We start from the raw sequence: 6,628 nt of genomic DNA on the forward strand, positions 1-6,628 counted from the left end.
CGAAGAATGTGCTTAATTAAAAAAGTGCTTCAGTTTTATAAGTTAAGGAAAGTTTTAATAAATTGATCATTTAATATATGATTTAATTTATAAATTTAGTTTTGAAACAAGAGTCATTTAATAATTAAGATAAGAATTTAATTAATAATTTAATTTTAATCCATTGATCAAGAAATATTAAATCTAAGAAAATAATTTAAAAAAGGTGCTTGTTGATCAATTTATAATATAGGAAGATAATTTAATAAGGTGTCTTAGCTCAGGTAATATTAAATACCAAACAATACCTGGAAATAAGACAGCATTTTGTCTTATTACCAGTTATTTTGTGGTGTAAATGGTGGATTGGTTGTTTATTGTCTTTCTGTGTTAATTTGCTGAAATATGACAATGAATTTATAAAAATGAAGCTCATTCCATTACAAGAAAAGGAATTTTGTATAATGGAAGAGTTTTTAAGTTACAATATTCATGTAACACACATAAATCCTATTTTAAAGGTAACTGGCCGTCAACTGCAGTAGTCTGTTATATCTTATGGAGAAATTGCCATTATTACATTATGCAGTAACAAGTCAACTAAACAGCCTGAATGTTGTTGGGTTAAAATGGTTAAAATGCTGATAGAAAGAAAAAGAATTCACATATGAAACATTATAAATTGCATGCTTATGTGCCTTCTTTATAAATTCCATGAGGCCTTTATATTTTATGCCCCCGGTAGGGTGGCATATAGCAGTTGAACTGTCAGTATGTCAGTCTGTCCGTCCGTCCGAAAAAAAATTAACGTTGGCCATAACTTTTGCAATATTGAAGATAGCAACTTGATATTTGGCATGCATGTGTATCTCATGAATACGCACATTTTGAGTGGTGGAAGTTCAAGGCCAAGGTCATTCTTCAAGGTCAAAGGTCAAATTGCAGCGCAGTAGGGGGCATTGTGTTTCTGATGAACACATCTCTTGTTTTATCTAAATTTAGAATAGCATATAATACATTTCATATTATTTGGTGTTCATCTGATATGCTCATTTGCATTTTCAGTTTGGCCATGCCCAGTAGGGAGTGACTGAGTTATGGGGTGCAGAAGAAGCACAAGCCATCTCGACATGATTAATCATCCCCAACAGCGCTTGAGGATGGTTTCCTGCTCGATGAGGATGAATCCATACCTGAGAACTGAGGATGATACTTCTCTCAACACTGCATTGTATGAAGACAAAGCAACTCAGTGTGGTTAGTCATCGTCAACAACAAAACCAGACTCAGCTGACGTTGGAGACTGTCAAGTTGAGATCACTGTGCCTATCAGGGTTGAGTGTTACATACTGAACAAAGTGATTCAAAGCAATTTATTGTCAATGCGCACGCTAAAGACCTGGACATTCGCTTTTTACATTCAGATCAAAGCATGACAAAACATATTTAAGGATGGAAGTATGTGTTAATGAAGCAGGACACACTACTGAATATGTTCATGGTTAGGAAGTTGCCCAGAACCATTTTTTGTGGGAACAAATTTCTAGTGATTATCTTTTTGCCCTTTAGCTCACCTGAGCACAATGTGCTAATAGTGAGCTTTTTTGATCGCCTTTTGGCAGTCGTGGAGTGCGTGTTGTGTGGCGTCAACATTTGCCTTGTAAACAATCTTGAGGCCACATTAATTGTCCAAACTTCATGAAATTTGATCAGAACAATTTTCCAAATGAAATCTTGGACAAGTTAAAAAATTGTTCCGGTTTTTTGTCCGTCATCATGAAACTTGGTCAGAAGATTTGTCAAAATGATATCTTGGGCAAGTTCAAAAATGGTTCCGGTTGGTTCAAAAACATGGGCACCAGGGGGGGGGGCATTTTTCCTTATATGTCTATATATAGCTATAGAAAAACCTGGTATCCGGACAATCGCTCCTACAGACAATTGCTCCTACGCTAAATTTGACAGGGCGGACGGTCGCTCCTACGATGTTTTGACAGGGCGGACAGTCGCTCCTACGATGTTTTGACAGGGCGGACAGTCGCTCCTACGATGTTTTGACAGGGCGGACAGTCGCTCCTACATTATTTTGCCAACCCGGACAATCGCTCCTACATTATTTTGTCAACCCGGACAGTCGCTCCTACATTATTTTGACTCCACGGCAAAATGTAGTGTACGCCGATCAAAGGCTAACACCTATGATTAACCGACAATTAAAATTGCCAACTTGTGTCGAAAAATGCGAAATAAGCCAGATGTTTAAATTTGAAATCGAAAATGTCTGTACATTTGAATTCGCCAGCATGTAGCATTTCATGAATTTTGTATTCAATGTATAATTGTTCTTGTCTATTTTGTGTTATTGTAACATATACATATAAGATTTTATCAATATATTACAATTCAACACATACAAAAATTGTTCAGTATCACTTTAACACACTATTTTAATAATCATAGAAATGCCGATTAAGAAATTGTTCAGTGTCATATCAATCAGTGGGTCAAATGTAAAAACAATGACCTAGCCAATTGTTTACTAACCTTAATTCACTTTAAAGGGATCTTTTGACGGTTTGGTAAATTGACAAAATTGAGAAAAGTTGTTTCAGATTCGCAAATTTTCGGTTTAGTTATGATATTTGTGAGGAAACAGTATTACTGAACATTTGCCATGGTCTAATATAGCCATTATATGAATCTTTTGACGATTTAAAAACCTAAAAATTATAAAGCGTTGCAACGCGAAGCGATTGAATAATTTGGAAAGTTCTAGTGATGTCGTTTAAATTTGTGAAACTACGATGATATAAGGTATAAAATACGCATCATATGTATCCTTGGCAGGATAGCTCAGTTGGCTAATGCGTTTTTTACTTCGAGTCCTGCTGCGGGCTACTTTTGTTTTCCTTTTTTAAATTGTATTTTTGATTTTTTACTGGAGCTTTTAAAATTTAATGTTTACATTTATCAATATAAAGCATTTAATGACAAACTTCAAAACTTGCCAAAATCTGTGAAAAGGCTCCTTTAATGTGACGCCATTCTGTAATCTTTATGCACGGTTCGCACATCATAGGTGTCAAAGTGGTCATTATCGATTGATACTACCATTGTTGTTATAGCAATTATTGATTTAATGCGGTTTTTATGTTTATTCCATTCGCAAAATGGCACTTATTCCAATAAATGTAATATAGGAACGAATGTCCCTGATAGGAATAATGTAGGAACCATTGTCCAAAGTGCCCCTATAACTACCTTATATTTACAGAATCGACAAACTGTAACATAGTTTGTCAGTAAGTAAATTAATTAATTAAAATCAAATTGATCGGCTCATGTTAAATTGGATTTCTGTTAATAGGTTGGAAATTTTAATTGTTGGTTAATTATAGGTGTAAGCCTTTGATCAGCGAATAATATGTTTTGCAGTGGAGTCAAAAATAATGTAGGAGCAATTGTCCGGGTTGACAAAACAATGTAGGCGTGATTGTCCGGGTTGGCAAAATAATGTAGGAGCGACTGTCCGCCCTGTCAAAACATCGTAGGAGCAACTTTCCGCCCTGTAAAAACATCGTAGGAGCGACTGTCCGCCCTGTCAAAACATCGTAGGAGCGACTGTCCGCCTTGTCAAATTTAGCGTAGGAGCGATTGTCCGTCGGAGCGATTGTCCGGGATTCGAAAAACCTTTTTAACACTCTATAGAGTGTCCCAATGATATCATGAAAAACATGGCCACCAAGGGGCGGGGCTTTTTCCTTACATGACTATGGTAAAAACATGTTAACACCCTCAGTCGCATTTATAGTCCAATCTCCATGATGAAAAATTCTTATGTGATTATGAATTTTCTTCAGCATCATAAATACCCTGCCCCATACGATAATGGCTCTTATGCTTACATGTTTGTTGCCTGCATCACTGCAGAATATTAGCTGTTTTCTCCCGATATGTTATTAATTTTGTAATATCAACAACTTGCTTAATACGTGTTTATTGCTTATTTTTTTATGACAGTTGTATTGATATGTGTTTATGAATGATGAAGTTTTGATGAAATATCATTAAATTGTAAAAACTATGTTCATGCATTCTTTATTGCACAGACTAAAATTGTTACTACAGAGGTTTACTTAGAGACTGTATCACATAAATGGTTGCATAAGCTCCTCTGTAGAAGCCGGAACACATTTCATTTAGTTGATCATTATGTACATACGGGGACATACTTTTAAAGTTTTGATTGTGCTTTTTAACAACACATGGAATCCATATGTTCTTTTCATTAACTTTTTGCATTCTGGGCACTCATACACAACGGACTGATTAATGTCCTGAACAAATTCACTATCATAATGTTCATCCTCGTCATCCCATGACACAAAATCCGCCTAAGACATGTTGAAGAAAAACTGAAAAGTCACTTAATAACTTGATCGATATGCTAAATATCGGAGAATGGCACAGTATACGGGTCTGAAGATTTCTATACATATACTCAAGGTTGTAATGTTATTTATTATTGGTAAAATTGTGCATTGAATTGAGCGGTAATTTAAGAGAGCAAAGAACACAAACAGCAGATTAGAGCAGACCAAGAACAGATTCTCTCCATAAGAAGAAAAACTTGTTCAGAGCTTTATTCAAATTATACTACAGGTAAATGGCATTCGGATTATTCAAATTTGAAAAATGCAATTAAAATGAAAAACAAAAATCTAATTAAAAAAACCTATTATTAGTTGTTTGTCGTAAGATTCTTATCGCTCCTTTATCTCATTACAAAGGCCATCTTTATATACCGGTAAGCATTTTTTTTTCAAACTGGAGCCAGATAAAATCGCTTAATAAAACAATGTGGAATGTGATTTATTTTAATTGACACATTACCGTTGAGTGATAATACCGCATACATTCTCATTTTAGTTATACATAACAAATTTGTTTCAAATCGCAAAAACTGGAATGCGAAAGCTAGTTTTAGAAATGTTGAAAACCGTTTTTACTACCGTTGCAACCGTCAAACAGTTTCGCGTTTAAACCTATCTCGCCAAAACCACTGGATGCGCGAGAGTTTGCCGATATTTGGCGAGCTGCCTATCTCTGTTATCTATGTCTCTGATAAAACTAATTACTGCTGTGTTTTTTTTTCATCCTTTCCATTTGTCTCTTTTATATGTCTGTCAAATACAGGGCATATTAAGGCTCGATTGGTCATTGTCGGCTCGGGTACTACTTACATGTACCCCGGGTACTCTTAAGTATACTTACATGTACCCCGGGTACGGTAAATATACTAAAACGTACCCGGGAAATTTAAAGCTTAATCGGTCGTTGTCGGCTATTTTTATGTCCCCCACTATAGTAGTGGGGGACATATTGTTTTTGCCCTGTCTGTTGGTCTGTCTGTTGGTCTGTCTGTTTGCGCCAACTTTAACATTTTGCAATAACTTTTGCTATATTGAAGATAGCAACTTCATATGCTTGTGTATCTCATGAAGCTGCTCATTTTGAGTGGTGAAAGGTCAAGGTCATCATTTAAGGTCAGAGGTCAAATATATGTGGCCAAAATCGCTCATTTTATGAATACTTTTGCATTATTGAAGATAGCAACTTGATATTTGGCATGCATGTGTATCTCATGGAGCTGCACATTTTGAGTGGTGAAAGGTCAAGGTCATCCTTCAAGGTCAGAGGTCAAATTTATGAGGCCCAAATCGCTTATTTTATAAATACTTTTGCAATATTGAAGATAGCAATTTGATATTTGGCATGCATGTGTATCTCATGGAGCTACACATTTTGAGTGGTGAAAGGTCAAGGTCAAGGTCATCCTTCAAGGTCAGAAGTCAATTATATGTGGCCCAAATCGCTTATTTTATGAATACTTTTGCAATATTGAAGATAGCAACTTGATATTTGGCATGCATGTGTATCTCATGGAGCTGCACATTTTGAGTGGTGAAAGGTCAAGGTCATCCTTCACAAGGTCAAGGTCATCCTTCAAGGTCAAACGTCATATAGGGGGACATTGTGTTTCACGAAGATAGCAACTTGATATTTGGCATGCATGTGTATCTCATGGAGCTGCACATTTTGAGTGGTGAAAGGTCAAGGTCATCCTTCACAAGGTCAAGGTCATCCTTCAAGGTCAAACGTCATATAGGGGGACATTGTGTTTCACAAACACATCTTGTTTTTAATTAAATATATTCACATTTATGTCAATTTTCTGTAAAATGGCCTCTATATTATCGAAACTCATACTCACAAAGCATGTTGAGGCAGTTTTTTTTAAATAGAAGTTTGTTTAAGATAATCGGTAGCGCGTTTTACGACATAGGATTTTAGGCGGGAATACAACTCGAGTACAGTCTAATATCGACCGGGTACGATTTAGTATATTTACCGTACCCGGGGTACATGTAAGTATACTTAAGAGTACCCGGGGTTCACGTAAGTAGTACCCGAGTCGACAATGACCAATGGAGTCCATATTAAGGGATTAATTATGTCATGCCTGGGGTCGGGCAGCTTCCAGTACTTTGTCCGGAGTATTAGTCTTTAACTATATCACCTATTCACATGAAACTTCATATATATGCATATATGGATAGATCTCAATGACGAGAAGTTCAGTGCACAA

The sequence above is a fragment of the Dreissena polymorpha genome, chromosome 3 (assembly GCF_020536995.1).
Source record: "Dreissena polymorpha isolate Duluth1 chromosome 3, UMN_Dpol_1.0, whole genome shotgun sequence".
Lineage (NCBI taxonomy): Eukaryota > Metazoa > Mollusca > Bivalvia > Myida > Dreissenidae > Dreissena > Dreissena polymorpha.